General features: G+C 44.7%; 1 long non-coding RNA gene across 2 annotated transcripts in view; it reads right to left on the bottom strand.

Moving 5' to 3' along the window:
* The window catches only part of LOC132333946 (uncharacterized), a 285,058-nt gene extending 262,522 nt beyond the window's left edge, over nt 1-22,536 (bottom strand). For both annotated transcript variants that reach the window (XR_009488306.1, XR_009488305.1), the window contains exon 1: nt 22,267-22,536. This is a non-coding gene — a long non-coding RNA (uncharacterized LOC132333946). The remainder of the gene's footprint in view (nt 1-22,266) is intronic.
* Between the last annotated feature and the right edge of the window lie 1,901 nt (nt 22,537-24,437).

The following is a 24,437-nucleotide window of genomic DNA, read 5'->3' as shown; positions in this document are numbered from 1 at the left end:
GCAACCCCACCACACCTTTGGTCCTTTGGTCTGTTTGGGAATACAAAAGTTATTTGTGTGTCTTTGCTTTTCCAAAGTTGTTCTTTGTTAATAAGAGGTCAAATAAGAGTAGAGAGCTTCAAACTGAAATCATGTTCACAGAACAGCAGTGGGGTACCAGGGTACCTCAGCCATGGCAAGAGGAAGAGCCCCCCACACCTTTGGGGCTGAACGACGTTTTTAAGCCCTGACAAACACAACTCCAGTCTTCCTAAGGAAAAAAGAAAATTACTACAGAGATAACAAGCAAGATAACTGAGCTTTAAGGTATCTCTGTGTAATCGACTCAGGTGTGATGGCAGCACCTCCTTGTCTCAGTGACAGCCCCAGGGGGGCCATCCCTGTCCCTGCTGGTGTCACCAGCCCAGCCCCTGCTGTCCCCTGGGTGCCACAGACAGGGAGCAGAGTCTCAGGGACAGGCACTGGGAATTCAGCCTGACTGCAACAGCCACTGGGGATGAGCAAGAAACACCTCTAACCCCCCTCCAGGGGGACACGGGGACCCTCCTCTCGTCAGGGCCACCCCAAACCCACAGCTGCTGTCACCTGCCGAGGCAGCCCCCAAGGAATAAGCCAGCATTCCTGCAGGAATGCCTTGCAGAAGCAGCATCTCCAAGTCAGTGGTTCCAGAGCCACGTTCAGCTCAAACTTCTCATTCAACTTCTCTAAAGAATCTCCATCAGCTGAAGACTCAACCCCCTGGGAGTGTCCATGGCCGAGAAGCCAACAGGAATATAAAAGAAACTGCACAGATTTACCTCCACCCCAGAGCTCCTAATTATTGAATAAAAGGAAATCTGTGTGCAGCTTTCCTTTTTAAAGGTCCTGGAGGTGTTCAGCATCTTAAAATTGCCTGCCAGATTGCTCTAATGACAGCAGGTCTCCCTGCTCACCAAAGCCCACTGGGATTGCAGCAGGGCAAGGAAAAGCAAGGAGTTAACACAGTAAAAAAACCAACATCCAGAAAGTCTGAAAAATTCTGCAACGCTGAAATAATTTAATGAGCTCACCAAAGCATTTATAGCTTGTACAAACCCACAGATTTCAGTTTGTCCTCTTGGATATTCTCTTCTCCCACTACCTGATGTTACACCAGCATGCCCCCCACAAACTGACTGTTTCTAATGGAAACAGATTTCACTTTGTGAATGCATTTCTGGAATCAGAAAAATGGAAAACATCAAAGAGCTATCATGTCAGGAGCCTGCCTGTCAGGAGAGGATGCAGGAATTCTTATTAGAGTGCATTGGCCTGTTTAGCTCAGCTGTAATGAGCTGAGGCTTTCATCATTTCCCTTTTGGAATCAGTTTCATTATTTGCTGAAATTCACTCTTAAGATATTTTTGATCCTAAAATACAACATTAAGTCATCTCTATTCTATTTTTTTTTTTTCAATTTTTTCTCCTTGCTGCTTTCAGGATTTACATTTCATGTAAGTGCAAACAATCCCTGCCCTGCCCTGGTGTCTGCACCCCTCAGGCACTGGGGTCTGCCTTGCCACTGGACCCAAAGAGCTCAGCTGCCAGAGGTGCCTCTGGAGAAGTTCAGACTCGAGTTGTTAAGCACCCATCTCACTTGGACAGATCTCCCTTTTATAGTTTTCTGTCACACCACCAGTCAGGAAATCAGATGAATGCAGTCATTTGGGAAAGTATGGCAATGTGAAGACTAATACTGCAGCATTTACCTTGAAGAGATTTTTTGATAATGAAAACTTGTCTATGATGATCTGCCATTTCCTAGCACTGCCTACTGCAAAGTCTGCTGTTCTGAGCAGCAGCAATTAAAGGCTGCAATCTTCAGCAGAAAAATCTGAGCTGAAGAGCAGCACATCCCCTGGTTCCTGGGCTCCCATCAGCACTTCCAGCACTCACTTTTACTTCTTCCTTACCAAAGGAAAAGACTTTGCCAACCTTAAGAGACTTTGCCATAACCTCTCTGCCTCTTTTTGCAAGGCTGACATCAAACCCTGACTAATATAAAGAATATTAATTATATCAGGGACACTTAACAGTGCTTACATTTGAACCTTGATTTTTTTTTTTTAAGTCATCATCTGCATGTCATCACAAAAAAAAAAAAAAAGAGCGTTATTCATCAAAAGAAAAGTTTTTCTTAAGGAAAAATGTTATTTTTTTCTGTCTGTAGGGAAATCCAGCTGTGGGGAGACCTTGGTTCTCCCACATCCCAGAGAGCCTGGAACATTTCCCATTAAATATCTCTGCCCTTCACACAGGTAACTTGTTGTACACTCCCTGGAGTACTGAGCTGCCCTTTTTTTGGAACTTTGAAAGCATCTCTCATGCTTTGGCAAGTATTACAATAAATTAGAAGTGGCCTGAGAATTCTTAAATGCACATTTTTTGGCTGTCCCCATCCACATTAAGTAACTGCAGTCTATCATGTCCATTTCATAGCATCTGAGCACCGTGGACAAGTGAATAATTAGCTTTAGCAAGAATAGCCAGATTTATGTGAGGAAAAATTTAACTCCTAGAAAGCTCAGCAACTCGAGATGGATTTCTCTCTTCATGCAACACTAATCTCAGTTCATATTTCCCTTGTACTTAAGACAAATTGGTGAAAATGGACATGATTTAATTAAAATCTGAAGCCTTCACAGTGCTTGTCTCCTAAATGAAACTTGTAATGAAAATGAAAAAGACCATTTCTAAAAATTGCAAGCACCAGATTTTTTTCTTTTTTTTTTTTTTTACATTAATAAATAACTTATGAATAGAGTCTTCCTGGTAGCAAGGGAGGTGGGTAAGAATCAAAACTTGCAGACTTCTACTCACCAGGAGAGGAGAGATTTCAGCAGAGCATTGCTCCATCACACCCCAAACCCCCCCCAGGTAAAAGCACTTTCTGAAGGGTCCCACTCACTGCAGGACCCCTCAAACACCTGCCCAGCAAAAGGTAAAGGGGAACAGGCCTGCCTGGGGTGCTGTTTCCAGCTCTTCCATGGCACAAAGGACCAGAATCCCAACAAGGGGGTTTGGCCCTGTGAGAATTCAGAAGGTTGGAATGTTTCTTTGCCTGTCTCCTTCCCTGAGGGATGCTCAATAAAAATCACATGGCTGAAGGTATGTTTGTCCCCACGATGACCACTGTCACATTTCAGGTGTGGATTTAAATTCCTTTTAACAAATACAAGCAGGTGATTTCTGGCTTGCTGTTTTCTTTTAATGCCCATACAGACCCAAACCCAAGTACCTCGGGGTAGGGCTTTTGAGCAGGTATTGTTTAATGTGACTTTGTCCACCACCAGCTAAAAGTGCCCTCCCTGGAGCTGTGCAGAGTGCAGCACGGGGCACACTCACCCAGAGAGCAGCTGAAGGGAAAGCAGCTCCCTCTGCCAGCACCTGCACCCCATTTACAGCCAGGTTCAAAGCACCTCCTCCAGGGAAGGGTGGGTAAAGCACCCAAGTTCCAGCATAAACTTGAAATAAAGAGAAAATGAACCCCCAGCATCACAAGGATTTTATCATGAAGTACCATCTACAATAAGAGTGCTCCACAAAATCTCCTTTTATTACAAATCTCCCAACTTCCATCTAAAATCTGGTCCTTATGTGGAATTTCTTCCTCTTACTTGTCAGAGCAGTAAGAGCTTTAAATGAATTCAAACCAGTCAGGCAGTCTTGTTCAAAATAACTGAACTGTTTGATTCTTCACACACCTTTAAATAAAGTATTTTATTAAGAACTTCAACACCCAATTGTGCAGCTGCTAAAAAGCTTCTGTGGGCTCAGCTGCCTCTTTCCCTCTGTGTGTTCTCCATCGAGGGCTCTCAAATACAAATGCAAAACCTCTAACTCAGGAAATCCTGGAGCCTAAAGTTTCTGGAATTAAAAAATACGATGGAGAAACATTGCTGCAGTGCATTTCAGCCTTGCATTCCTCTTTGCCACCCACAGCACGCTGCAGCAGACCCAGGTTTGCTCTGATCCAATAAATACACACAGTCTTGTGTTATTTTAAGTGTTGTTTCCAGAGGAAATGCCAATTAAGCAATGACATTCTCCATCTGCCTGCCTGCCAGTACTTCATGTCCCAGTACAATTTTGGAATCGGTAAATTAATTTTGACAAAGTTTTCAGAGATTATTTAATTCCAGCAGGCTCTGTGAGCTGTGGCTGCTGGGTAAAGCGAGTCCCAGGTCCACTGGAACAGTAAAACACACACTATGAGTTCTAAAAACACACTCAGGCTACCCACCCTGCAGGATTTCTTCTTTTAGATATCTGTATCCACTGCTTCAGAGCTCCTAAGGCATTTGTTATTAAAACCAAGAAAACAAAGTTATTTGCCTTTTTTTTTTGTTTGCAGCTAGTGGCCTTACAAAACAGAAATGAAACAAAAATCATTACAACAGAAAGTGACACTTTCAACAGCATCTTGATTCAAAGTCTGTGAAAGATCCCACAGCTTGAATCTGAATCACCATTAATAATGAAGCAAAAGTGTTTTCTCTAAAAGAAAACAAAAGTCTTCCCCTGCTTTTGGTACTGATGTGTATTATAAAGGGGAAAGCCAAAGGAATAAACTGCTCTTTATTTAATGATGATGCTGTACTTTATATGCACAAGCAGACTTCTGGTTTTTTCAACCTTCCAATAACAAACAGAGCAAACATGTATTATTGATCAGTTGTCTTCTTTTGAGTTAAAAATAAGTGTTGAGATTGTCCACACAGTTACTGTGAAATTGAAGCTTTTTCAGGCAATTGTAAATACAAATCTGACTTCTGGAATGGCAAAGCAAGATCCTTCTTAGAATTATATTTACATAGTTTAAAAAAAAGCCAAAAAACCAAACATGAACAACATAAACAGGAAACCAACAGCCAGGAATGGGTGGGCAGCAAGTGCCTGAGCCCCTGAGGATGAACTTGGGGTCACATGCAGGCAGCCAAGGAGAAAGAGCTGCACCATGAAAACACAGGTTACACACGTGTGCAGAGAGCAAGGCTTTGGCCCCACAGCCTCCCAAAGCTGCAGAGCACCCAGCTGTGATCCTCAGCACGGGATTTTTTATTTTTCCCATGGGAATTTCTCTCCTGGCAGGAGTTTCCTGCTGCCCCCTGTGCCAGCCCAGCCCGGCCAGGCTGGGCTCTGCTCCCTGGCCAAGCACCCCCAGCCCTGCCCAGGGCTCTTCAGCCTGGGGCCCTTCCTCTGCTGAATCTGGGCTTGATGAGCACCAAAGGTGGCTCTTCCCAGCAGCTCCTGAGTGCTCTCTGCTCCTCTGCCCCCTTCTCTCCCCTGCACCCCCCTGCCCCAGCCATTCTCTCTCTGCTTCCCTTCCCACCTCTGACATTCTCACTCCTGAGGAGCCCTCCCCTCTCCAACCCCACAGAATCCAGCCAGGCTCTCTCCCTCTCACCTGAACATCCCCCTCCAACTTCATGAATGCCTTTCAAGCCTTCCCTCACTCCTCTGCCCACAAATTAAGGCCTTTTTTAGCATGGCTCCCATTCTTCTCTCTCCGCTGAGGAACGAGCACATTTGAACAAATCAAGGATGCATGAAAAATTCATTCATGTATTTGTACAAGTCTTTTAAGACACAATTATGAATCCTTGATTCGCCATACTTTAGAAACTGTCCAATTAATAGCAGAAATCCTAATTTGTAAAAAGCAAATTGACCTGCTGTACTGCTCAAGATGGTATCTTTATTTAGAATGAGTTTCGAGAGGAATCCAGAAGGATGTTTAAAAAATAGACAATATACCATTGGGAGATGTTTTATTCATGGAGACATTGTGAGAAAAGGATTGAAAACACTGAAGAAGACTTAATTATAATCTTGAAATTAATGAAACAATTATGTCTATTTCTCTAGGCAGTGCATGAACTTCTCACATGGGCTGGATCAGTACCAGGCTACAGATTTTGGGGAAAGAATTAGAAGTAACAAGATTTCAGATCTGGTTTGCTTTTTCCCCCCTGCCCATATTTATCTGGTTTGTTTGTATAAAACAGTAGAAAAAAAAAAAAATCACCCTTTTTTACTGAGAATTCCCAACAATTCTGGAGCAGGCTGTGCTGCTCGACCTTCAGGCAGCACCACAGAAATTCAACAGAGCACCAACTGTGGAAATGCATTTTCCACATGAAAGGAAGGACTTGAAAATGAGGGGCAACCTTTTCCCCTGCCCAGAGAGGGTGTGCAGGGAGCAAGAACAAACCCCTGCCTCCAGCCCTGAACACCAGAGAGGATGGAGCAGCACTGACCTGCCAGAGGAGGAATAATTTCATATAAAGGGGTGGCCAGAGCTGGAGCAGATCAGTGAAGGTGGTAAAACACTGAAGAGAATACATCAACAACAACAACAAAAAAAATAAAAGCAATATGTACAACTAAAATATAATAATATGTATGGTTAAAAAATATGTTTACATATATATGTATGGTTTATTTTCCCCTCGTTCATTTTCTGCTTATTTACTGCTGAGTGCTGCACTGATGAAAACGAACCAGTGACTTAAATGAAACCAAAGTTTTCCCAGTCAGAGCATGGCCAGGAGTGTGGAGCCCAGTGAGCACACCACAGCTGCTCCTGCAAGAGGAGTGCATGTGAGGCTAACACAGGTTTTGGGCTTGGTCTGATCTGTGCTGGACTGTTCAAAAAATGAAAAACCCAATTTTTGACTGCTAAGCAACAGCAATTGTCTGAAGACCAGTGCCTAACTCATTTAAACATTTGTGTAACTGTGGTGTAAATCTATTATTATAAATGTATTTCTGTGCCTGTTTGATGGCAGCAATAAATAAAGATTCTGTGCAGAATGAACCACAAGATGCACTGCAGAGGAAGCCAGGCACTGACCCTCACAGAGGAGGCACAGGGGGATGGCAGCTGCAGCACAAGGCACTTAATGGGTTAATTCCTGCTCTGGAATTAACAGCCTCTCTGGCTAAGCCCATCCTAACTCTGCTTCTGCTCTTGGTCAAGGAAAGAAAGAGAAAGAAAAGGGAAAAACAATAAAGCACCCATTCAAAATGTCATTATGGAAATGCAGAATTATTATTTTTCTTCCCCAAGATCTCAAGAAGTTTGCACATGGTTTCAAAGCAGAGAATGTCAGGAGCTGTTTGTTTACAGATTTCTGCTGTATCCTGGACATTTAGGACCTTTCTGCTATGGTTTGGGCCTAAGCTAAGTGACCTGGAACAACAAATTAATTATTCCATGCCTTAGTTTGCCCATCTGAAAGAAATACATTATCACCTGCAGAGCCCTGGGAGGTGACTTTGATATTTTCAATAGAAGTGCAAATTCACATGGCAGGTTTACAAATTGCAATGCATTTCAAACAACTGGAATTTAAATAAGCCTTTGATCGTCCAGAGAGAATTCTGGAGATTCTCAATTCCTGTTCTTAAAACTAGATTTTCATATTTAAAGAATATCAGTTTAGCAACCATTCCCATTATAACGTGAAGTGTCTTCTGTCTTTATTATTTGTAAACAAGCAATTTCTTTATTAAGGGGAAAATCACTCTCCTGCTGCTTGAGGCAAGCGATAACACTGCAGATGAGTTTTGTTTCTCTTTTATTCATGTCAGGATTTATAACCAAGCAAGACACAGCTTCACTTTTTTTTTAAATTCATGGTATCATATAGGAAACGGTTTCAGCAATTCTCAAGATGATTCCTCACTTATTACTTTGCAGAGGGAAAACAAACAAGAACCACAATACACCAGCTGGGCTAAAATCTCCTCAGCTCTTAGCCTGACCCAGATGCAATTTCTTTTTAAATGGGGTGGAAAAAGCCCACGCAATTCGTGGAGTTACCTAGGTATTAGAAACATCAGTAAATAAAATGTTTCACTTATTAGATTTGTGCCTCAGATGTGTTTTCCAAATTAATATGCTTTAAAGTGAAGTTTGAAATAGCAACATACTCCTGGCATAGTGAAAAAAAATTCTTTTGGAACAGAGATGTAACGAATTGGAAATAAAATGTAAGGTCAGTACAGTACTCTGTAGTGAATCACTGCCATGGGCAAGGATGCTGAGATGGTTTGAGGTGCCCTGGGCCTCACAGCAGCTCTGATCCCTTGTAATTAGTGCAGGAAGTCCATCTTCCCAAGAGGTGCAAAATAAAGGGAAGTAGTATCACTGTCTCTTATTGTTCTTGTCCCAAAATCTGTGTTGATTGCAGTGACAATCTCAGCATTCCTGAGCAGAAAGCCCAAGGGCACAGTGCAGGTGTACACTGCATTTCCAGAGCCCTGCAGGGCAGCCACAGCCCAGCAAACCCCAGGGAGGGGCTCAGAGGGTCCCGAGTCACACCAGAACCCCAGCCAGGCACACCTGGAGAGCAACTCAATATTCCTGAAAGGCTCAGGACAGTGTTCATCACCCCTGAGCTCCTCACCCTGCTCCACCTCCTTCCTGTCACTCACCCACCACATCAGTAAAACACACCCAGGTGAGAGAAGTTAAACATCTCCAGTTTAAAACTTCCTTCCTTTCTAAAAGGTACCATCATCCTGTGAAAAATGCCTGTTTTATGATTGGCTTTTCACAAATATTCCAACGAGTATGGTATGTGTTGTGTTAGAAAGTTGTGCTGTGTTAATTCTCTTAGGCTGTGTGTTAAATATAGTTTAAGTTAGCACAGTTTCTATTTTAGCATTTTGTTATATGTAAGATACTTTTTTAAAGAAAGGACTTGCACTGAGATAGCAGCCACAGGACACCTCAATCGTTCAGAAAAATAGAATTTATTGCTCCATTATCAGAAAAAACGAATTTCTTCCTGCCTCACTCAGCCCTGCAGACGCCGTCAGGATCCAGAGGAAGGAGCTGACCCTGCCCAGACAGAATCCTGTGTGTGACTGGAATTGATGCACCAGGGATGGGGTGTGTGAATGTGCACCAGGCTGTGGCTTTTAAGGGTTAACCCTCTGTTAAACGAGGTGTGTAAATGTGCACCAGGCTGTGGCTTTTAAGGGTTAACCCTCTGTTAACTGGGTCCTTGCTCGGGCTGTGCTGCCCAGAAAAGGTACCAGACTGTCTGTAAGTCTTTGTTCTTATTGTGTCATGTTGTCCTAATCCAAACTGTCCAAATCATTATTACTCTAGTTATATGGCTCTTTTATAACCATTTGATTACTATTAAATTTTTAATTTTTTTAAAAAGAAGGGATTGGGGTTTTCCCAATCCCATCAGCTCCATGGCATGCACCGTGGCCAGGGCAGAGCCCAGAGCTGCAGGACTCACAGGAGCACTGCTGAGTGAGCCCCCAGCACTGCAGGGCTCTGCTGCAGGCACAGCTGGGCAGGGGTGACTGGCAGGAGGATGAGCCCTCCAGAAAAGCTCTGTCTGTTTTGGCATGTGATCATTTTCACTAAAAATATTTTTCAGAAGCAAAGTCACGTTTCATATTTAATGATACTCCTCCAAACTCAGAGCAGCAGAGCATTGCAGGAGGGTCGGGTTTTGCACAAGAACCAGGAGAACTTAAATCTGTTTTAAAGCAGTTTTGGAGCAAAGTTTCACTGGAGAGCTAATTACTGAGAGCTGAGAATGCCTCCAGTTTAAAAGTTCCTTAATCCCTCATGGAAGAGCTGTGGGTGCTGACTTTCTTACCTCCTTTTAAAGTGCAAGCTGTTAAAAATGCTAATTGTCTGAATTCACAAAATTCTCTCTTCAAAGAGAAATAACACTGTTTTGAAAGGCAGCTTTTGAATGCGGTTTTGATTCTAAAGCAGCCTATTTAGAGAAAATGGGATCCATAAATGTCAACACCACCTGTAGTCTGCTTGATAATGTGCCTGCTTTCTGACAACAGCATTGATAAGCCACAGGCACACCAGAACAAACATCTCTTACTTTATCTGCTAGATAAAACTTGAAGGAGGTGGTGGTTACTAGGAAGCTTTCTGTTCCTCATTTGTTTCAACAGAAATCTGCAAATACGAGCTGAAGCATCAAACAGTGCCAAGGAAAATTGGGTGGATTAGCATTTCCCCTGAAGAAGGCTGGGAGGTTATGAGCCTCCTTGGCTTCGGTGACAATCTCTGCTCAGCACTGCAAACACCACAGAATTTGGAGGCAAACTCTCTTTGGAGCCTGTTGTGACCACGAGGAAATGCTGTGTGACACATTAAATGGGAAATAAACATTCTGACAAGGCAGAACCCAATCTTCTGCCTCCTGCTCACAGAAGAGACACGACAGAAAAAGCCTGGAGGCAGCAGAACACCTTAGCAGGTTATGAAATAAATGCACTGAGATGGTGTTTTACAGGAACTGCTGGAGAGTTCTGGTTATTCCAATTACGAGGAATGGAATTTTGGTCTTGTGATAAGCACAGCTAAAAAGAACAAAGGAGGAACAGCTACAGCTAGCAAATTTTTTTGTCTGCTGGAAGTTTCCTGGGGAAATTTTTAATAATGGATGTCATTTTCCTACAGGAGTTTTTGTCAATATGTATGATGGCACAAAATTGTAGCTTAAATCCAAGAAGTAACTAAAGACTTTAAAAAAGACCCCATAAAGTTGTGAAAACTTTTGCATTCATTTTTGAAATGAGTGGTGATCTTAACAATAAAAAGGTGATATTCTAATGAACCTTCTTTTTATACCATTTGTTTCTTATTTTGATTGCCAGGTTATTTTACACAGAGAAAAAGATACAAGGGAATGAGAAAGGAAATCTGAAGTCAAGCAGCATCACAGTCCTCTATGAAATATTCATTGGTGCCTGAACAGGACAATTTCAGTGCTGTTTTGCATTAAAATCTTTTAAAGGGAAGAAAAAGGGAAAAGAAAACACACAGGTCCCAGGAGTTACCATGCAAAAGGTGAGGTCATGACCCACTGAGCTCCAGGTGTCCCTGACAGTGCCCAGGACACAGCTGGGCAGAGCAGAGCACACACTCAGGGTCTCCCCACCACCAAGATGGGAAATCACCCAGAATTTCTCATCTCAGACGGGGAAATCACCCAGAATTTCCCACCTCAGACTGGGAAGTCACCCAGAATTTCCCATCTACAAACTGGGAGATCACCCAGAATTTCCCATCTCAAACTGGGAGATCACCCAGAATTTCCCATCTCAGACGGGGAAATCACCCAGAATTTCCCACCTCAGACTGGGAAATCACCCAGAATTTCCCATCTACAAACTGGGAGATCACCCAGAATTTCCCATCTACAAACTGGGAGATCACCCAGAATTTCCCATCTACAAACTGGGAAATCACCCAGAATTTCCCCACCTCAGACTGGGAGGTCACCCAGAATTTCCCACCTCCAAACTAGGAGGTCACCCAGAATTTCCCATCTCAGATTGAGAAATCACCTAGAATTTCCCATCTACAAACTGGGAAATCACCCAGAATTTCCCATCTCAGACTGGGAGATCACCCAGAATTTCCCACCTCAGACTGGGAGATCACCCAGAATTTCCCATCTCAGACTGGGAGGTCACCCAGAATTTCCCATCTACAAACTGGGAGATCACCCAGAATTTCCCATCTACAAACTGGGAGGTCACCCAGAATTTCCCATCTACAAACTGGGAAATCACCCAGAATTTCCTGTCTCAGACTGGGAAATCACCCAGAATTTCCCATCTACAAACTGGGAAATCACCCAGAATTTCCCATCTACAAACTGGGAGGTCACCCAGAGCTGTTTTGTCCCAGTTCCCCCAGCCCTCCTGTACCCAAGTCAGTGTCTCTCAGGCAGGCAGAGCCTGCTCCTTCAGGCAGATCCTTCCACCAGATCCTCTGTGGCTGCAGGAGCTGAGTGAGAGCTCCAACATCCAACCTGAGAGCTCCAACATCAGCTCAAGATCGTTTCCCACAGTCTGCTAAATGCACTGTCCATTTCAACTTCAAATAAAATCAAGGCAAAGGGCTTCAAAACCACTTCAGACAGATTATTGCAAAGTCTAATAGGTTTTATTGGTTCTAAGTAAAAGGCTTTCTTTCATTAGCTTAATTCAATTCCCTCTGTGAGTTGCTATTCTTTTGAAACTACCAAAACACTCACAATTACTCCATGGTGGTTATAAAAGAGCCTTTGAGTATGCACTGATAGTTCCTTCCAGTTAGCCAGCCTCTTCAAAACCCAGGCCCAGCTCTCTGGTACTGTAAATCAACACTGCCAAACTGAAATTATTGACAGCAAACACGGCCCTGGCCCACTGCAGAGCCCAGGAGGAGTGGGATGGAAAAGGTGGGCTAAAGCTCCAGCCCTGAGCCTGTCCTGTTCATTTGGTACAAAGGATGACAACAGATGGAAATTCAGTTGCAGATGAAAAAACCACCTGGGGAACAGTTCCCAATTCCTTTGGGTCACTCACATTTGTATATATAATTTTTCTCATACAATTAAAGATGTGGCTGCCCAAGTCCCAGACAGGCACTCAGAGGTGAACTGCTGCTGAACCTTACCAGGGCCTCCATCCCCTGCTTTCACTGATCCCAGAGATGAAAACTGCTCCAAATCATGCCTTCACACGTTTATTTTATCTTCTCTTTCAATTAGCAGAGGTGCCAACTCTGCATGCACCAACTGAGCTCCCTTTTACCGTTTTCCTTTTTACTTAATAAAAGAATTGTAAGATTCTCTGGAGCCTTGAAATGTGCATGAAATGAGACACTGCTCGGACACAAGTGAAATTGTCTTCATTTGGCTGTGGGGTTTTTTTTTCCCTAAATGATTCTTTGATTTTTTTTTTTTTAATAATCATCACATCTACTCATTAACAGTATTGATTTCACCACAAATGAACCCAAACTCGTATTGAACAGCTGCTGAACAGGCAGAGTAGAGGCAATAGAAACAAAGTTTTCCCCTGCCCCAAACTGCCCAATTTAGAGGAGTTAATAGGTGCCCCAAAACCTCATCAATTGTAGACACAGTAGAAAAATTCAACCTGGATCATTTGCTTTGAGACTGCTACAAAGGACATAAAACAGGGGCTGAAAAACTGGATAATGGAAATGAAACCATTTGCCTGGAGTGTTGCATGGTCTGACACAGCTTCAGAGAGAGATTTCAGCTAATCTAGAACTGAAATTGTGTTAATACAGGGCAGCTTGAGTCCTACTGAAATAACCACTCTGTTGAATTCTACAGAAATGCCAGAATCCTGCTAAGGTTGATACTTTTTCCCCTGAAGTTTCCCACATAATTCTCTTGTAGAATCCCTGAATAAAACTGGACAAGGTTGTTTATACTCTATTTTTTTTTTTTTTTGGTGACCTAACTCTCCAAGGAAATGGCTGCTTTAGCTTCTAGCTTGGATTCTGCAGAATACCAAATCTCTTCCCTCTTTCTGACATTGCCTCTTGTAAGAAAGTCAAAGAGCAAGAAAGGGAAATAATTTCTCAGTCTTGCTGAGCTGAGAGGTCCTGCCAGGACATGGACCAGCCAAGATTGCCCACCTCAGCTTCAGGAGCAGACAGGTGCCTGAGATTCCAGCCTGGCTCTGGATTGCTTCAGCTGCCAGTGGCTCAGAGCAGGGGGGTCTGATCCTCATCTCAGCTTTTGGGAGAGGATACAATTTTCCATGGTTTTGACACAAAATTGTGTTTGTGCTTGCAAAATCACATAATTGAGTTTATTGATTCCTCGAACAAATCACTGCCCTGCACATCAGCCATCTAATAAAAAGCTGATTTTGGAGCTCATTTCTTCTGGTGACACTTGCAGAAAGCTGATTTGTTCTTCATGCAGAGAGTTCACTCAAGGAACATGCTGCTGCCTAAGAAAAACTGTAACTAGTGAAAAAAAATCCTTAAACACACCTGGTCAAACCAAACACTGCCTTTGGTGGTAAATTCCCAAAGACAATGCAAAATAGATCTGACTTCTGTCACTGAGGAGCAGCCAAAGCACCAGAGGGGCTGACAGCACAGCCAGCTTCTCCTTGACCTGTGAGAGTCCAACAAGGAAGATCACATGCAGCAGTTAAAAGCATTTTTCCACTTAGCCATACATTGATAGGGCACTCTGGGTAGAAAGCAGGCCTCTCCTCATTCCAGATAAGAATATCTCAGGAGAATGGATGCATTTTCAGCTTCCATCTGCGATGTCACCACAGCTCCAGCCTGTTCCAAGGCAGAGTCAGGCCCCAGTGGAAGAGCCTCCACCTGATTTTCACACACCTTGGCAGCAGCCCCCCAGCTTTGCCATCTCACACACCTGGGTCAGCTGAAGTGCTGCTTCCTGACCCTGCCAGCTCCCTGCCTGCCCCACCAGCCAGCTTGCCAACCTTTGCTGGCCCAGGTTCTTCAGAGAGGAGGGGTTTGCCCAAGTCCACCTCTGCTTAGGCAAGGAATTAAATGGCACAAAGCCCCCCCAGGGCAGAGATGGAGCTCCAGCCCTGGGGCAGAAGGTTCTGGGTGTGGGAAGGAGAAGATTCCATCCACAGTGTCAGCCTGGCTGGCAAACTCTGCCCTGATCTCCTTCTCCAGAGCTTTCAGGCTCTTGTCCCACTTGTCCTGGGCTGCTCCTAACTTGAACAATTAAACACAACAAACCCTGCTGGATTGAGAGATGATTTGGATGCATTTTCACAACTGGAAACTGCTCCCCTCCCTTCAGTCTCTCCCAAAGCTTCAATTTCCTCCTTTACAACTTTTTGGATAAAATAAACATTAGTGAGTTTCTTATAGAAATGTCAAAGGAAAGGTTAAACTGCTCCTGTCTCCTTCATCAGAATTATTTTTTCCTCCTTTCATACTTTTTCTGTGGTATGAAATAAAGAAGCAGATCATTTGAAATAGTACTGGATGGCAAATAAAGGAGTTCTATATTAAGTCAGGGAAATCTGAAGTTAGATCATGTACAAAACCCCTAACAGTTGACACAGGAATTTTCTCCTTATCTATCTGATTTCTGACATTCAAGAATGTGGCCTTCAAAATTAATTTCCTTTTGAGCTCAATTTTTTGCTGCTCCTTCTTGTTTAACAGTTATTAACTATCTCATAAGCACACACTGCACATCAAAGTAGAGAACCACCAGAACACAGACCTTGATTTTTCTCCATTTGTTCTACCCTGTATTTTCATCCCATCTGATGCACAGGCCGCCAGGTGATGTTTAAACAAAATTCTTTCAAGTTAATAAATTTTTCTGTATTTATTTTAAACCAGCACCTGTTATCTCTCCTGCACCTTCTGTGATTTCTCAGCAGCTGGCTGGAGTGGGATTTGGCATTCCTGAGCTTCTGCAGCAGTGCTCATCCTGCCTGCTTCCATCTACCTGCAGGTGCTTCCATTTACCTGCCCTCGTGGGCAAGGGGAGGAGCTGCAGCACTGAGGAAGGAGGAGGTGGCAGCTTTGGTGGCATTGCTAACCTCAGGCAGCTTTCTGTGGTGGTTTGGCTTTGTTTGTTTGTTTGTTATGCTGGATCGAGACTACAGAAACCAGGCTGTGATGAATTGCAGCACCTCCCGGGGTGAGCCTGGACAAATCATCCCTGCCAGGGTGGCTCCCTGCCTGCACAGCTGCAGCAGGGGCACAGAGGACACCCAGGGGTCTCCCAGTGCCTGGGACCACCCAATTCCCAAGACTTCTTGGGAGGATTTGAGTACTTCCAGTTCCCATCTGGAATGCAATTCCAACAGCAAAGCTGGAGGCAAACAAGAGGGATGAAAATGTAACCAGCCCAAGCCCCCTTTTGAGTTTCCTAAACTACTGAGAATTCAGATCCAAACTCATGATTCAGTGGCACAGGCTCTGACTAAAATGCACATATTACGGTCAAGGGATTATGAAAATGAATCAGCCTAGCACCAAGTAGCTTTAAAAATTAGGATATCAAAGGGAGTTGAGCTCCAAGTGCCCATGGCAGCAAGGGGAGGGGGCAGTTTGCCTTTTAGGCTTTTGATTTTCCTACCAAGGAAATTATTTGGATCTAAGCTGGATGAAAGCAGCAGGTACATGACTTCAGAACAGGTGCCTGAACATGTACTCTGCCAGGGCTCAGCCCAGGAGCTGGCTCACTTCCCTAAATTCACCCAGCCAGGTATTCCAGTGCCATCTCTGGCCAGGCTTTGTCCACAGGGACCCGGGCAGACACACCTACAGGAGCAGCAGCTTTTTGTTTGTGCCCAAAAGGACTGATGACAACAACCCTCTTAATTTTTACATTTGGAACCCGAGTATCACCCATTAGAAATTTCCAGCACACTCCATCCATCACATCAGCCTCTTCCCAAGCACCCCAAGTAAATCCACCACAGAACTGTTGTATTTCCATGAGCTGGATAAAAGTGAAGAACTAGGAAAGACCAGAAAGAAAGCACAGGGGTATGAAACCCCAAAGCCAGCAGCCACTGACACCCAGCATCCAGCCCTGAGAGAAGTGACAGCAAGCCCTGAGTCCTGACCCTCTCCTGTCTGCTCTTCCTCTCCTTCCTGCTTCACCCTTGTCCTTGGAGCCTTCCCAGCCTCCTGCAAAGCTCAGCCAAGGAGGCTGAAGGCTCCCTGCCCTCCCCACAGAGCAGCCAGCTCCTGCAGCTGGAGAGAGAGGGGGGTCCAGGGGTCCTCCAGGGTCCCTTCCAGCCTGGACCCTTCTGGGATCTGGGGAGGGGAACCTTTTCCTGGGGCTCCCTGTGCTCTGGAAAAGCTGAGACTTCTCTAAGGTAGGACTTGAATGCAGCCTTCCTACAAGTCCAATTCTAAGCTCAATATTCTCCTCCTAAAAAGCTGGTGCAGCCACTGAACCCCTGAACTGCCTCAAAATGAGCCTGGCCCTGAGCAGGGGGTGCAGAGCCCCCAGTGAACTCAGTCCTCAGGAGTTTATCTGGTTTCCTCACCCATACATCGACCTTGCCTATAGCCAGTGCCACCAGGGCAACAAAGCCAGCTCCTGGCAAAATTATTTCCAAGGAATTACAAACAAAATGGGAGGAAGAGCCTTTCCATCTGCAATTATATTAAAAAAAAAAACAAAAAAACCAAAACCCAAACAAACAAAAAACCCCCCAACCCCCCCCCCCCCCAAAAAAAAACCCAGAAAAAAAAACCCAGGAAAAAAACCTCCCCCAAAAAAACCCAACCCTCCCCCCAAAAAAAACCCAAAAATAAAAACCCAACACCCCCCCAAAAAAAACCCCAAAAACCAAACCCCCCAAAAAACCAACTTCATTTTAATTCTTGACAGTTAGAGAGGCAGAGTGGCTCTGGAGAAGGGCATCACACCCAGAAATCTCCAGGACATTTCAGTGACCCTGACAGCACATCCTGCTGGGCTAAGGCAGAGAAGCAGGACAGGAAGAAAACCACAACCACCTCAGTAGTTTTGCTGTGATGGGGTTTAGCACCACAAACCCACAAGTTCTGCAGGAGAGCAAATTAGGAAGAAAGTAATTAAGGTTCTTTTACTCCCCCAGTTTCAGGTTTATTACCTGCATCACAGTAATGCCCATGTCTATCCAGCAGACTAAAACTGTGCTGCAGCAGCAACTGTTAAATATTTATGGGCACTAACCAAGGATAAAAACACTTGAAAAATTACAATAACTTACCCCATTCTCAGGTACAAGCTTTGAAAGCTGAATTTTAAACATAAAAGCACTTTCAGCTACTTGAATAACATACAGAGAAGGGAAAAGCACCATAACCCAGAGGAAAGATGTGTTGCTTGTCACTATCACTGGATTTTTATTTTTTTAATCCCTACAACTTTTCTACCTCTCTCCAGGAAACAGAAGAGAAAGGTGCATGCTAAGGGGCTAAGAGACTCTTCATCTTGCCTTCCCTCTCATAATCTGAAGATGACTGTCAAAGGATTTTTAATTTCCTGTGCTAGGGAGATCAGGTTAATCTGCAGTGAGAGGTGTTAACAAAATCCTATAAGCAGAGCTAAGTTCCATGCACTGAACCCTAAAGCCATTGGCATCCATCATCAGTAATTACCAAGAACCCTTTTCACATGACAATCACTGCAAACTTTAACTCTGAGGCTGAGTAGCAGCTGGGGCTGCTGAGCTAAGAGTGTTATGTATTTACAGTTTGTTCTGGACAGGCAGCAAGACCTTTGCATTCAGAAACTTCTGGGCTGTTCCCACCTAAATCCATCTGTAATAGGCAAGAATTCTTGGGATGAAAGCCAATTCCTAAAAGTTATTGGCATGAAGATCCCTGATCAGATCCACTGAAGGCTTTACACATCTCCCCACCCAGACAACACCCACTGATGAATTTATTTGCACTTCTACAGACTGCAGCAGCCCCTCAGAGTCTGCTGGACCCTCCAAATGTGCTACCTGCAACCACTGTGAGACAGATTGCAAAGCTGGCAATACTACAGGAACCTTTAGCTCAGAATCTGCCAATAAATTCATTTTCCAGCCTGTGATACTCTACTGCCTGGAAACATTCACCCTGGAGGTGTTTGGCAGTTTAGGTTTCTGTTTCAACACTTATTCAGAAGTTTTCCCTTTGCCTTGATGTCTCAAGCAACAAGTTTGCTATGGACAGTCTCCAAGTCAAAAGGAGTAACTGAACACAAGAAGATCATGCACCCTGTAGGGGTAATCACAGAATTACTGGACATTTTCTCCTGTCTCTAATGTAATCCAAATATTCCTCTTGAACAAAGTTCTGCAGCACCCCGAGTAAAAGGGTATCAGGCACCACAAAACCAATTCCCAACTCAGCATTAGTCTCATTGTTTTACTGTGTCTGGCACATGGATTGAAAAAAGTGCATCAGTTTCAGCATTCTAGGACTTGAGTAAAACCCCCTCACATTTGCAGCCTTATTTCATATGCTGGCTGGCACTGCAGAGTGATCTGAGAGTGTCCAAGCTGAATTCCTCCCAGCCGTGCCTAATCCCAAGATAAAGCCCCAGATGATTTTCAGGGCTATCAAACCACTAATGGACACTGACTCCACAGGTGGGAACCTGTGGGGTGTGCAGAGTGGGTGTCCCATTCTGAGTGCCACCAGCACAGGGATGTCCCATTCTGAGTGCCACCAGCCTGGGGATGTCCCATTCTGAGTGCCACCAGCCCAGGGATGTCCCATTCTGAGTGCCACCAGCACGGGGATGTCCCATTCTGAGTGCCACCAGCACGGGGATGTCCCATTCTGAGTGCCACCAGCCCGGGGATGCTGAACCCTCTCCTCCTGGGCAGCAGAATTTGAAAGGCAGGTCTCAGGGTGTGAAATAGAAATGTTTCTGTGCTGGCACACCCAGTGGCTCAGTGTTGGGGCCTCTGGGCAAGCTCTCAGGAGAATTGCTCTCAGGGGCAGAGAGGTGACTCCCACCAAGGCACGGAGCAGCCCGAGCAGGGTTTTCTTTGCTGTAACAGCACACACAATTGTTTGGCCAGGACAGATGCATCAAGGGCCTTCCAGCCCACAGCATCCCTTCCTGCTGCCTTGCCATGGTCCCCACAGCCTTCTGCAGGCTGAGCTGCCTCTGAGCCACCAGGGCTGCACCAGGGCAATGGCAGGCAAGCACCAGAAACCAAACCAAGCTCTTTTCTATTCCCACCATCTCAGCAGCAACAAAGAAACCCCCATTGGGTAAGAATCCAGTATTCCCTGACTGCATCCACAGTTTCTGCCTTCACCACTGTTTCAGCACTCTGTATCAGGTGCTGTGTGATCCCTGTGGAAATCCCAGGGCTGGTCCCTCCTGCAGAGCTGTGCAGCCACTGCTGGCACTGGGAGCTCTCACACTGCAGGGCTGCAGCACTGCCAGGGCAGCAGGAGGCAGATCCAGCACGTGGATTACCAAGGGATGGGATTATGTCTAGAATCTTCCATCTCTCTGTGGGAAGGCTTCCTGCTCACGTGGCTGGTTTTGGCTCAGTTTTTGAGATGTTTTCTAGCAGCCTTTCTATTCCACTGCTCTGCAAAACAAGTTATGAGAGAGTGGGGAAAATTATTTATTGGGCTGCTGGGAGGAAGTGGATTTCCTTTTAGAGTATTTATCAAATTCTTTCAAGTCTCTGTGGTTCAACATATTTAGCTACATCAAAGCCAAAGCATACACTTTTGAGCTATTCATTTTCTGTTAAAATCCACATTCTTGGAGGCTGAAATGTTTACTGCACTTTTTCCAAGCTTTGGAGTTAGTGGTCTGCTGGCTGTATCAGTACCAAAACTATTTTGGATGACTGCAGTCTGCAAGAATATTTACTGAAGTGATGTACTAAGGGAACAGGTTCATTGTTTACACCAGGAAGATGAAATTAGGTCTAACCATTTACAGGAATGCTCTTTTTATTCCTTCTACCCCTGCAGCCACAGTCTCAGTTACACAGCTCTCAAAACCTGAATTTACAACCCGAAATACAGCTGGTGTCACCTGCCACCCCAGCAAAACTCCAGGAGTGTTGCACAGGGCTCACACTGTGCTTTGCAGAGAATGGCAATGTTCCCTTCCAGCTGTTGAGGTTTCCTCTCTTCTGAACCAGCAAACTGCACCCCAGATGCCCATCCCTCCACTCTCACCCTCAAACACCTCAGATACCTCACCAGGTGTCAGGCTGGGACCCAACAGCAGCAAAATATTGCTCAGCACACTGAGAATGAACCCAGCCCTGCTGTAAATTTGCCCTCCACCCTTGATTACCCATCAGTACTTCAGGTGATTAGAGAGAGCAGGAGCTGCTGGTGGAGCCCTTCTTCCTCAGGGCTCAGGTTTGACAGACACCTTTCCTAAGGGCTGTGCATGAAGCAACAACAAACAGGCACTGAAGCAGGAGATGAGATTCTCCAAGGGAAAGGTTCACCTTGAACACAGATCCTCACTGTGATTCCTTCCACTCCTGCCTGGGATCAGCCTCTCACCACAGATCTGACTCTCACGTAAGAACTTCACCTTCCACACGCTCATGCTGACAGAAATGAGACAGTAAAGAGTCTATCTTCAGAGGCTACAGACAAACAGAGCCAGCACAGAGCAGCTTCCCCACCTCCCAGTTCCCAGAGACTCCAGAAGCCAAGTCACACCCTCCTGCTCTGGCTACAGCAGCCCAAAAAAGGCTCAAGTGTGCAGCCTCTGGCAGCTTGGTACACCTGTGGGCAAATCATCACTCAGCCCCTCCAAGGCAGGGCTGGGTGTTCAGGCTCCTGCCCCCCTCTGTGCTGGGGGCTGCTGTCCCCCTGTCCCTGTCCCCTCTCACTGCCAGGCTGCTTACACACATGTGCAAACCCAGGGCACACAGGGAATATTCCTCTGTCTGCTCTGGGGTGCCCTGACCCCCAGGGGGGCACTGACTGACCCTCACTCATGGAGAAAGTTTCCCAGACTCCAAGACAGACTGGAACCCACAGAAGTGTGCAGTAGATTATAGAGAGCAGTGTGGGTGTGTCACTGGGTGAGACATTGAGGGTTTGGGGTTTTTAGTGTGTTGTGGATGGAAGCAAGATGGAGGGCACAGGGTGTCATCCTGGGCTGCTTCTTCATGCTTCTTCTTGGCTTTGGGTGGCATTTTGGAATTGGGCAGAAAAGTCCCCACTGGGGCTCTGTGGGATCAGTTATTGGGTTAAAAGGGAAATAATCCAGGTGTCAGCTCTTAATGGGACAGTTTAGTCTGAAAAGCCCTTGGAACAAGAGATTGTTGGGCATTTTTTGCCTTCTAATGGAAAACTGCAGAACTCTCAGCAGTGAGACTGTTTCACTGATCAGGAATAATAAACACTGAGTGTGAACATGAAACACTGTCTGGAGTGCCTCCAATCCAGCCCCAGAGAAACCCACAGCTGGGACCCCAGCAACACCCCCAGACAAGGCTGAGATCAGCAGAGCCAAGCCAGCAGCCTGCTGCACTGATTCACAGGCAGCTATCACATTTACAGCTCTGCCTCACAGTTTGGGAAGAGCCAGAATAGTTTCCACCTACTCCACCAGAAAAGTAATTCAATCGACTTCAATCCTTTTTACAAATTAGCCTTCAGCTGGCAATTTTCACTGCAAAACTATTATAACAATTTTCTAACTGATTCAGTTCAAGTAATAGCTATTCAATAACATTTTCCAAGGAAGAAGCACTCAGATTTGTCAGTTTGCATGTCTAGAAAGGTCTTTACAGGCTATTATTGTATTTCTTACTGTGTGTATGGATTGTGTGCCACAAAAAAAAAAAAAAAAAATCCACTAGCTTAATTTGTTTAATGACAAACCACCATGCACACCCTCCCCAGCATCCCTGACAGCCAAAAACCTCCCCACAGCACCCGGGACAGAGGAAATATTCAGTCCCTAAAGAAGCACTCACCTCTCTTTGTGAAAGGGGTACTCAGGATTTAAAACCAGCTCTGGTTACAGAAGGATTCATCCCCAGTTACCAGGTCCAGTAAAAGCCTGGAATGTTCCTGCTTTGGCCAAAAGGACAAGTCAGACTTCTCACCCCGAGATGGCAGCAGTTCAGGGTGATCTGGTCACAAATTACTGCAAAGCAGGTTATTGTTTGATATTTAATGTATAAGAGAAAAACAGACCTAAACCAAGCAGCTTCACACCCTGGAACGATGAAATCACCCTGGCAGAGCCCTACAGAAAAGCCACAGATCTGCACAAAACCACAGCTTAGTAAAGATGCAAATGAAGGGTTAGGCTGGAGAGCAAGAGAGTTCCAGCCCACTCAGAGCTGTGCACACTCACTGACAGCTGACCTTCCTCACTGGCTCTGTCTGACACAAAATAATCTGGGGGAAAAATCAAGTGAGTGGTAATTTCCACTCAGAATGCATTAATCATTTTTTTTTCCTACAATTTAGGAGACCTAGATACTTTTTTCCTGTATTTTTGTGGTTGCTGTACAGCTTTGGTCTACTTGTTAAAAGAAAATAGTTATAATAACTTAAGGGCATTAAACTTCTTGGTTCTCCTTTTATTAAAAACTTCTTGTCTATCATGAGAATTCTGCTCACATTCTCCTAATGTGCCTGAAACTTTTTGTTTTTATTGGGTTCTTATTCCAGAGGTCTTGACTTGTTCTGGTAATTTGCAAATGCTGCCAATCCCTAGCAACAACTGTGCTGTAAAGTTGTGTATTCCTTTTATCACCAACTTACATTACAGAAATTTAAAATACGACTCAGAACATGTGTTCAATACCTTTCAAAGGTACAGCACTAACAATGGAGCTATGATTTTTTACTATTCTTTTTTTAGCTGGTTAGAAAAAGTACACAAACATTATCTAATTTGACAATGGCCATTTATCACTGACTTTATTCAAGAGTAGAAGTAATGAATTTGTTATGTATTATACTAATTATTATTTTCCGTAAAAAAGGAAAAAGTAAAATATTTCTGTCAATTAAAGTACAGAACAGTGAAGCAATGTGATGAACAGCTCCAACTCCAAGAAATATGAATCAACAATTATCTGAAAATTTCTTAAGATGCTGATGCAAAAAATCAGTTCCCAAGAGTTTCAGATAAAAAAATTCTGATTTCCAAATTAGATATATGTTCCATTAGGGGTTGCACTGAACTCCCACAGCTTTAGGCTCTGCACATTTCACTGTAATGTAGAATAGAATCAATTATGTAGCAACCTGTTAGGAGGCAATGGTGGTAGAACTGTATTAAAAAAATAGATTAAGAAAAAGATTACTGCATAAGGGTTTGGCATAAAAGGAAGGGAAAAGCCAATGGCAATTACACAAATGGAAAAAGCTTCCAGAGAATGGGATTTTGTAGCAAATCCTGTACTGAGGGGCTGCTTTGGGGTGGAGAAGGGGAGGGTTTGCTTTGAGGTTTGGGGGTTCTTGTTCTCTCCAGCCACAGGGGTGACCACAAACCAATGCAGTGGAAACTGCAAATCCCCACAAACAGCCAGGCCAACCCCCTCCAGCTGCAAGGCCCTTTTTTGCATCACCATCTCAAGCAATAGCAGATAGCTGGAAGCAGAGCTGGGAGCTGAGCCCCCCAGGCTGGGGGCGAGCTCAGGGACCCCTCTCTTGAACAACATACAGAGAAGTGAAAAGCACCATAACCCAGAGGAAAGAGGTGTTGCTTGTCACTACCACTGGATTTTTATTTTTTTAATCCCTACAACTTTTCTACCTCTCTCCAGGAAACAGAAGAGAAAGGTGCATGCTAAGGGGCTAAGAGACTCTTCATCTTGCCTTCCCTCTCACACCTGAGCAGAGCTGGGCAGGTGACACCAAGCAGGTGACAGGGAAGGCTCTGGCACGTGGCACCTTTTCTCCTGACCCTCTCCTGCCCTCAGCACAGTGCAGGAGCTGCTGCTCACCCCTGGGCTCCCAAAGCCTGAACCTCAAATGCTGTTTGTCAGGGGGACATCAACAACAAGCACCATGAATTCACCCCCTGACCCCATCTCCTCCAAACTCTGCTTCACCAGTTCCAGAGAGTGTTCTGCTGCTCCTGCATAGCAAGGCAAATATAACAGTCTGAAGGTCTTTTGAAGAATGG

This window comes from Haemorhous mexicanus, chromosome 14, assembly GCF_027477595.1.
Source record: "Haemorhous mexicanus isolate bHaeMex1 chromosome 14, bHaeMex1.pri, whole genome shotgun sequence".
Taxonomy (NCBI): domain Eukaryota; kingdom Metazoa; phylum Chordata; class Aves; order Passeriformes; family Fringillidae; genus Haemorhous; species Haemorhous mexicanus.
Note: the sequence above shows the minus strand (reverse complement) of the source record. Positions and strands in the feature narration are given on the sequence as shown.